We start from the raw sequence: 8,589 nt of genomic DNA on the forward strand, positions 1-8,589 counted from the left end.
CCACTCCAGCATGCTGGCTCCTCCCCAGAGATCTCCTGCTTCCATTTGCGTTCTTCATTTTCGTGCTGCTGGCTTGGTCTGAGGAGAGCATCCTTTTGGCTTAATTGGGAAACGAGGGGGAGAGGAAGCGAGGCTCTTCTCCAATTCCCCCACCTTGGGGGGGCTGGATTGGGGCCTCTTGTGACACAGGAGCATGTGACGATGCCCAAAGTGTGTGTGGGGGGGTTGGGCTTGCCTCTTGAGTACTTCTTCCTAGCCACTGCAGCATGCTGAGAGAAGAGTCCTATTCCACTGACAGAGCTTCAGTGGCCAGACTGGTTTAATAGTCAGTCAGTCTGATTGAAGGTCTGTGAGGGGAACAGGGCGTCCCCTAGCAAATCTCAGCACCCTTCACTAACTACACTTCCCAGGATTCTTTGGGAGAAGCCATGACAGTCCAAAGTGAAATAAAGGCCTGGTGTGGATGTGGCCAGGGACAGCTCTGGTTTAAATTTGAATGGGAGGCTACAGGTGCCTGCTGTAGAATAAAAAGGTGGGGGAAACGCTGAAAAGCAATGATATTGCTCACAATGTTTTCGTTTGGAAAGGAAAGGGTCTTCCACTCTGCCCAGTGCCCCCCACCCAATCTCCTGCCCTCCCACTCCCCCTTTCTCCCTCCCCGTCCCCTTCCTGCCCTCCTCCGGCCCTCCCTCACATCAGTTTCACCTATCCTAAGCGTGATTGCACAGGAATTAATCCCATTGAACTCAGAAAGCATGCAAATGATCAAACCTGCCCTTCCCTCCTCCTCCCTCCTATCCCCTCCCTCTTGCCCCACCTTCCTTCTCCCTCTCCCCTCCCACTCCTCTTCCCACATGGTCAGTTTTACCTATTTTAAGCATGATGCTAGAACACATTTAAGGGGTGCAGGCGGGGAGTGGGGGATAACGTTCGGTTGCACAAGCAGAAATCCTTGTATTGAGGAAACATTCACATTGTGCTACTTTGGATACAGCCCTACAATGATAAACCTGCTCCTCAATTAAAGGAACCACCAGGCAAAATTTGGTTAAAATCAGTGCAGTTTTGAAAGGTTCAGTTCGCCATGTGGATTCAAAAGGTTGTATCCAAGCAAAGACAGAAACCTGCCACTTGATCTCAGGAACCATCATGCAAAACTTGGATACAATATCTCAAGAGGCGTCCAAATGTATAGTTGACAAACAAACAATATTCCAATATATATAGTAGATAATAGATTTGGTGGACTTTTGAGGTCATCTAGTCCAGCCCCTACTCAGTGCCGCTCTAAGGTGCTGATGCAGATATCTATCTTTCCCTAGAGGTGTACCATTCATCATGGACCCTTGTGGGGCATTGCCATGGATGAAGGAGACCTTGCTCTATCCCATGATGCATCTTCTCACAAAATTGCACAGGTTGGTCTGGAGAAAGACTTACCGGCCTCCAGGGGTTTCGTCTTCTCATATGAGGATGTTGGTGCTTCCATCTCACTGAAACCAGCAGCACTCTGCAAAGAGAAGTCTACAGAAGGCCCAGCTAGCCAAAACGGAGATGCCTCAGGTTCCACAGCTGGGACCTTACCACAAGAGGGCACTGAAGAGCCAGGTTGAAGGTCCTGGCATTAATTTACAAAGCCCTCAACAACTTAGGTCCAGGGTATGTTAGGGACCATCTGAACCCTTCTATCCCAGCTCAGTCACTGAGATCATATGTGGGAGCGGCTCTGGTCATCCCCCGAGTGTGCGAGGCTCATTTAACACTGACATGAAATTGAGCCTTCGGTGTCTTTGGCCCAGTTCTCTGGATTGCTCTGCCAACAGAGATTCAGCAGGCACCTTCTGTTTTAACTGTTGAGAGCCTGCTGGAAACCTTTCTGTTCTGCCAGGCTTATGCAGGGAACTAAGAGTATATCTTTTTGCAACAGGTGACCTTTGTTTTTACTGTATTTTAATGGCTTTAGTGTAGTTTATTTTGCTTCCTATAAACTGTTCTGATGTTTTTTAATGAAACAGCAGTAAGTAAGTAAATAAATAAATAGAGGCACGTCATTTCCTCCCATAACTAGATTTTGAGAAGGTCAGTCATGTCAGGGTGTTCACAAGGTCAATTAACATGGATTTTCTACCCCTTAGAATACTCACTGAGATCATCTGCAGGAATGGAATAGCTATCTTGATCACATGCTTTCAGGATGCTTAAAATGTGCAAAAAAGGTGTATCTTCTGCATGCCTTCAAAGAGCATCTATGTCCAAACAGTAGCTTTCTCCACAGTAGACTTTGGGGTTTGCAATACAATTGGTCTTTTGAATCATTTTTCCTACAGCTTCAGGTTTCTTTAAATCCCCACTTCACTAGCAGTAATTAAGTGAGACTAGCAGTAACTAAGAGAGCCCGGGCAGAGAAGGCATATGATTACGGATGGATGAGAATTCACTAAAATTGAACTTGGCACTGGACTTCCCAATAGTTTGCGCGTTTGCTACCTTTGCAGCCTGATCCTGAATGCTGCGAGCTTCCATAGCTTTCCTGACACCAGATTTTTCCAAACATGAAACCGACCAGCCTGAGTCTATGCTTGGCTAACATGAAACTGACCTTACCATAACAGTAAAAGCGGAAAACAAACGAACACTGAATGGAACCGCCTGCCAGTTCAGTGGAAGCCAGAGGGAGTACGACTCCTTCCAAAGCAGGCAGCTGACCAATTATCTGAAATCAGGAACCACCAACCCACAGCACCTCTGTCTTGCTAGGATTCATACACAATTTATTGGCCCTCATCCAGCCCACCACCGAGTCCAGGCATTGGTCCAGGGCTTGCACGGCCTCTCCCAATTCAGATGTTACAGAAAAATAGAGCTGGGTATCATCAGTGTACTGCTAACACCTCACCCCAAATCTCCTGATGATCAGTCCCAAGGGCTTCATATAGATGTTCAGCAGCTTTGGAGATGAGATGGTGCCTTGCCACACCCCACAGCACAACTGCCAGGGGGCTGAATGACAATCACCCAATGCTAAATTGTGACTCCAGTACCCATCTCACCAAGTCAGCTCAGAAGGATACCATGGTCAATGGTATGAAAAGCCACCGAGTGATCAAGTAAGAGTAACAGGGTCGCACTCCCCCTGTCCTTCTCCTGATAAAGGTCATCCATCATGGTGATCAAGGCCGATTCAGTCACATAACCAGGCCTGAACCCAGACTGGAACAGGTCAAGATAATCTGTTTCATCCAAGAGTACTTTCAAATGCTGCGGCACAACCCTCTCAATCACCTGACCTAAAAAGGGGGTATTTGCAACTGCGTGGTAATTGTCACAAACCAATGGGCCCATGGTGGGCTTTTCCAGGAGGATTGGATCACTGACATTTTCAGGGTGGGTGGGACCACTCCCTCCCACAAAGACATGTTGGCCACACCCTGAATCCACTCAGTCATATCCCTTTGGCAGAGCTGTTGTACTCTCAGAAGTAAATGTATTTCCACAAGAACAGTAAAACAGGCAATTATGGGGTTAAGCCAGCAATGAGTTCGTGCCAAGGCCAAACTGCAGATGTTGCTGAGCAAGGGCACGGAATGAGATATAAGCGCTGGGCAAACCAAAAGCAAGTGGGGGGGTTGTGTTTGGAGCTTGTAATTCTTGTACCGTAATGTCTATTGGAATAAAGACTCTTAAACCTTTTAACGCGTCTAAATCTCTAATGGACATGAAATCCTTTAACCAGGATACTCTTAGCAATCTCTTGTGTAAGAGGGGTGAGCTGCATTTCACAGAACAACAAGGGTTATGTGCCCAGCCCATCACGTGTAATGCAGAGGTTGCAGGTTCGAGAAGACGTGTGAAGTTTGTGGCTGAGTGTTGGAGAGGTGAGCAGAAGCATACTGCTGAGTATGGCTGTGACGATGTCAGCCGGGTTACCTCTGGAGCGGCTTACAGAGAGGAATTACAGTAGCTGGAAACTGAGGATGAAGGCATTCCTGATTAAGGAGGACCTCTGGGAGGTGATTGAAGCAGCCCCACCGGCAGCTCTGCAGAACGAATGGATACGTCAAGATGAAAAGGCAAGAGCGTTTATAATACTGTCATTGTCAGATTCTCAATTGCTATATGTGCAGAATGAGCCAACTGCTAAACGGATGTGGACTGTGTTAAATGGAATTCATGTCAGACAGACAGCGGGGTCTCAGATATTTCTGGCTCGGAAGTTATGTCAGATGAGACTGGAAGAAGGCTGTTCCATGTCTGAGCATCTAATGGAATTCAGACGGCTGTTCGCGGAATTGGAGGAGAGAAACGTGGCACATTCTAGGCTTCAAAGAGTGTTTATAATCTTGTCATCTCTTGATAAATCGTGGGATTCTCTTGTGACGTTGATCGAAGCGATGCCTGAAGCTGGTCTTAATGAGGAATATATTACGTCTAAACTTCTTCAGGAATGGCAGAGAAGGGAAGAATGAGAAAAGACGGAGCAAGAAAGAAGCAAGAAGCAAAACTTCAAAGACACAGTGAATGGACAGAAAGCACGTTATTCTTGTGGAGCTAAAACGCACCTACAGCGAGACTGTGCAGCCAAGCGTGGCAGACGAGGCTGGCAGCAATCGAGCGTGAAGATGGTGAGTGGAAAAGCTCATAAATCAGAACCTTGTGAATGGTTATGTGATTCGGGAGCATCTCATTGTTTAATAAATGATCCAGAACTGTATCATACATCAAGATCTGTATCAGAGACAGTGGTATTAGCGGATGGAACAAGAAGAGAAGTCCTGGCTAGAGGAACATTGAAATTAAGTAAGCTGAAAACTATTATAACAGATGTATTGTTTGTTCCACAATTGGATTGTAATATATTATCAGTCAAGAAATTAAATGAAATGGGTTATTCTGTGTTATTTGACAAAGGGAAATGTAAAGTGATTAAGAACAATGAGGTCTGTATGGAGGCATGCCTTAAAGACGCTCAATATGTGATTCAAAACAAACAAGCAGGGTGTGCAACATTAAAAGCAAACAGGCAAACACATGAGAGTTGCGTGCACACATGGCACAAGAATCTAGGGCATGCTAATTATGAAACCATTATGAAAACTCCAGAACATTGTGAAGATTTGCATATAAAGGAGTGTGGGCAATTTATGGATTGTGAAGCATGTCACAAACCAAAAGACACTGTAGCACCAAAGAACAAAGAGGCTGAGAGTAGCACTGACGCACCATACCAATTAATACATGTCGATTTGGCAGGACCGTTTCAAAGTTCAAAAGGAGTGAAGCGAGTATTGCGCTATTTACAAGGCACAAAGACAAAGGGTCTAGTTTTCTCTGTTGAGCACGAAGGGGGTTTAGAGTGTTACGTGGACGCTGATCACGCAGGTGAGCTGGAAAGCCGAAAGTCAACCACAGGTATAATTGTAATGCTACATGGATCAGTGGTTGACTGGAGCAATAGGAAGCAGGCTGTAGTTGCCACTTCCAGTTCGGAAGCTGAATATGTTGCTTTGTCCAACGCTTGTAATGAACTTCAATGGTTTGAAACGTTCATGCAGGAAGTGGGCATGGAGATAAGGATGCCCATAACAGTCCATGAAGACAATCAAACGTGCATTAAAATGGCCACCTCAGAGGCACACACTAAACGGACAAAGCACATAAGTGTGAGGTATCATCACGTCAGAGACAACATAAAAAATGGGTTTATCAACATAACATATTGCAGCACTGACAACATGTTGGCTGACATAATGACCAAACCATTGTGTGAGGACAAGTTCACCAAATTAGTGAAAAAGCTTGGTGTGCTAAATTTATGTGAATAAAGGAAGTGAATGTGTGTAAACTGATGAAATTGAAATGAACTGAAATGGGAAATGTAATGTAATGTAGAAATTGTCCACTGTCTTGTGGAGGTGGGGGCTGTTGTACTCTCAGAAGTAAATGTATTTCCACAAGAACAGTAAAACAGGCAATTATGGGGTTAAGCCAGCAATGAGTTCGTGCCAAGGCCAAACTGCAGATGTTGCTGAGCAAGGGCACGGAATGAGATATAAGCGCTGGGCAAACCAAAAGCAAGTGGGGGGGTTGTGTTTGGAGCTTGTAATTCTTGTACCGTAATGTCTATTGGAATAAAGACTCTTAAACCTTTTAACGCGTCTAAATCTCTAATGGACATGAAATCCTTTAACCGGGATACTCTTAGCAATCTCTTGTGTAAGCGGGGTGAGCTGCATTTCACAGAACAACAAGAGCTTGGAAAAGTTACTTTTTTGAACTACAACTCCCATTAGCCCCAGCCAGCATGACCACTGGATTAGGCTGATGGGAGTTGTAGTTCAAAAAAGTAACTTTTCTAAGCTCTGCCCTTTGGCAAGCTTTAATAAGCCAAGAAGGGCAAGGGTCTAGAGCAGCCTTTCCCAACCAGTGTGCCTCCAAATGTTGGACCACAATTCCCATCTTTCCTGACCATTGGCAATGCTGGCTGAGGCTGATGGGAGTTGTGGTGCAACAACATCTGGAGGCACACTGGTTGGGAAAGACTGGACTAGAGAATACCTTGCTGGCTACATTGTTGCAAGCACCCTATCCACATCATCAGGCTACATCACCTGAAACCAATCCCAAGAAATTGCAGCAGATGTTGCACTGGACAGCTCACTGGGACTACAGTAGATGTGGATGGGGCATCAAGATAGCAATAGAGGTGAGCACCTTTACCCTCAAAGTGCCTTGCAAACAATTCCCAGTGGGCCTCTGAAGGGTCTAAAACTCCATTCCCTGGACCTGACAATATGGAAAAGCTCCACTGGATGGCTACTTGAGGATGTGATTGTGGCAGAGAAGTGGGCCATCTTCGCCACCCTCACCACCACACAGTAGGCACTGTTATGTTTCACTCATGCCTGATTGTCATCACAGCACGTCTTTTGCCATTTGTGCACTAGCTGTCATCCAGCTTGTTTCTTTGCCCTTTGTTCACTGGTGTACCAAGGTGCATTTCTGTACACATAGCTTGGCTAGAGAACTGCATTGCAAAATTCAGTTTCGAAGGATAATTGTTTCAGTTTACATATTGTTTTGGAAAGTGCAAATTAAGGGGCTTCACCTTCAAATGTAAGTAGAATTGAACTTCTTCCCCAGTGTTAACTAAGAGCCAGCCCCTTCTGGCTTGAACATTGCTATTCGCTGACTACCGAGGCCCCACCCTTTGTTCTTGGCCCCACCCTTTTCTGCCAGGAGAAAAAACTGCCTGTGCCAAGGGGGAGATGTCTTTTCCTGAGCTTCTTGATTTTCCTTCCTTGTGATGCAGAGGAATCTTCTCCAGGGGCTGCTCAAGCTCTCGATAAAAGCCCTCTTCCCTGCCAGAGTTGGCCCTACAGGACACAGGCAGAAGACAGCCTCTTCTGGGGCACATGGTGGCATCTGAAGGTCCAGAAGTAGCCAGAAACCAGGACCTTTCTTGGGGAGACCTTCAGGGCCAGTCTTGGTCTGTCTCCGGTCCTGACAAGGGGAAGGTGGGAACCCTCAACCTCCCTGCCCTCTCTGTTCCCCTCACTGACTCTTGCCCTGAGATCCTCCTAGCCGGCCCCCTGACCAGGTCAGCTGGAAGAAGCAGCATCCAAAATTGACCATCTCCACATCCTTCCAAGAGCAACAGCAAGAACCCGAGTTCATTCAGCAGGAAGATGCCAGGTGAGGAGCAGATAAACAAAGTCCTCCCCAGACTAGGAAAGGTCCCATTTGCAATGGGGTGGGGGAGGAATAGTTCATCTGCACACACCCATTTGGGTAAAGGCATGAAAAATTTAAATTGACCTTCATCTTACACTGTGCGGGATGCTTAAATCAATCAGACACTGAAACACATAAACCTGGGAAATGGGGAAATGATCTAGGGCGGCTGTCTCATTTATAGCTGGCCACACAGCCATGCAGTGCTCCATGCAGGAGTGATGCTTAGAAATAGTCGCCGTGTTTAGCAATCTGCTTGCTCAGCGTCCCTGTCTCCAGTGTGTGTGTGTGAGTGTGTGTGTGTGAGAGAGAGAGAGAGAGAGAGAGAGAGAGAGAATCTGTCCATTTTGGTTTCTCTCTCATTCCCACCTCAATTTGTGATTAAATAACAAAAAAGCTCTCCCAATGTACACATTTGTATGCAAACATTTCTTAATATACACATTTCTTGCAAGGCAGTTTTCCTGATATCATGCATGTTTCTATGTTATTTGTAGTAATATATGCATTTGAATGCACATGTGGCCCCAGCAATTTCTGCAGATTTCTTGGCTGGAAAACTGCATTGCAAATTTCAGAGAAGTGAGGATTTCGCAGGGTGGCTGGTTTCAGAAGGTGAAGATCAGATTCACCTTTGGATCACAGTTATCTGCCATCCAGAGTTATTTTATGCATCAGCTTCATTCTCTGGCTGCAGATTCAGGACAGGCACCCCCACCCTCCATAAGGGTTGTCCAGTTGCTTAGTTTTGTGCCTAGTAATTACCACCAAAAAGTGAGAGAGGATGTGAGGAATCTTTTTGTAAACCTTACATCTTCAGTCTTCAATGCGTAGACTCTAGTTTCCAACACTATGGAA

Source organism: Rhineura floridana, chromosome 8, assembly GCF_030035675.1.
Source record: "Rhineura floridana isolate rRhiFlo1 chromosome 8, rRhiFlo1.hap2, whole genome shotgun sequence".
In the NCBI taxonomy this organism is placed as follows: domain Eukaryota; kingdom Metazoa; phylum Chordata; class Lepidosauria; order Squamata; family Rhineuridae; genus Rhineura; species Rhineura floridana.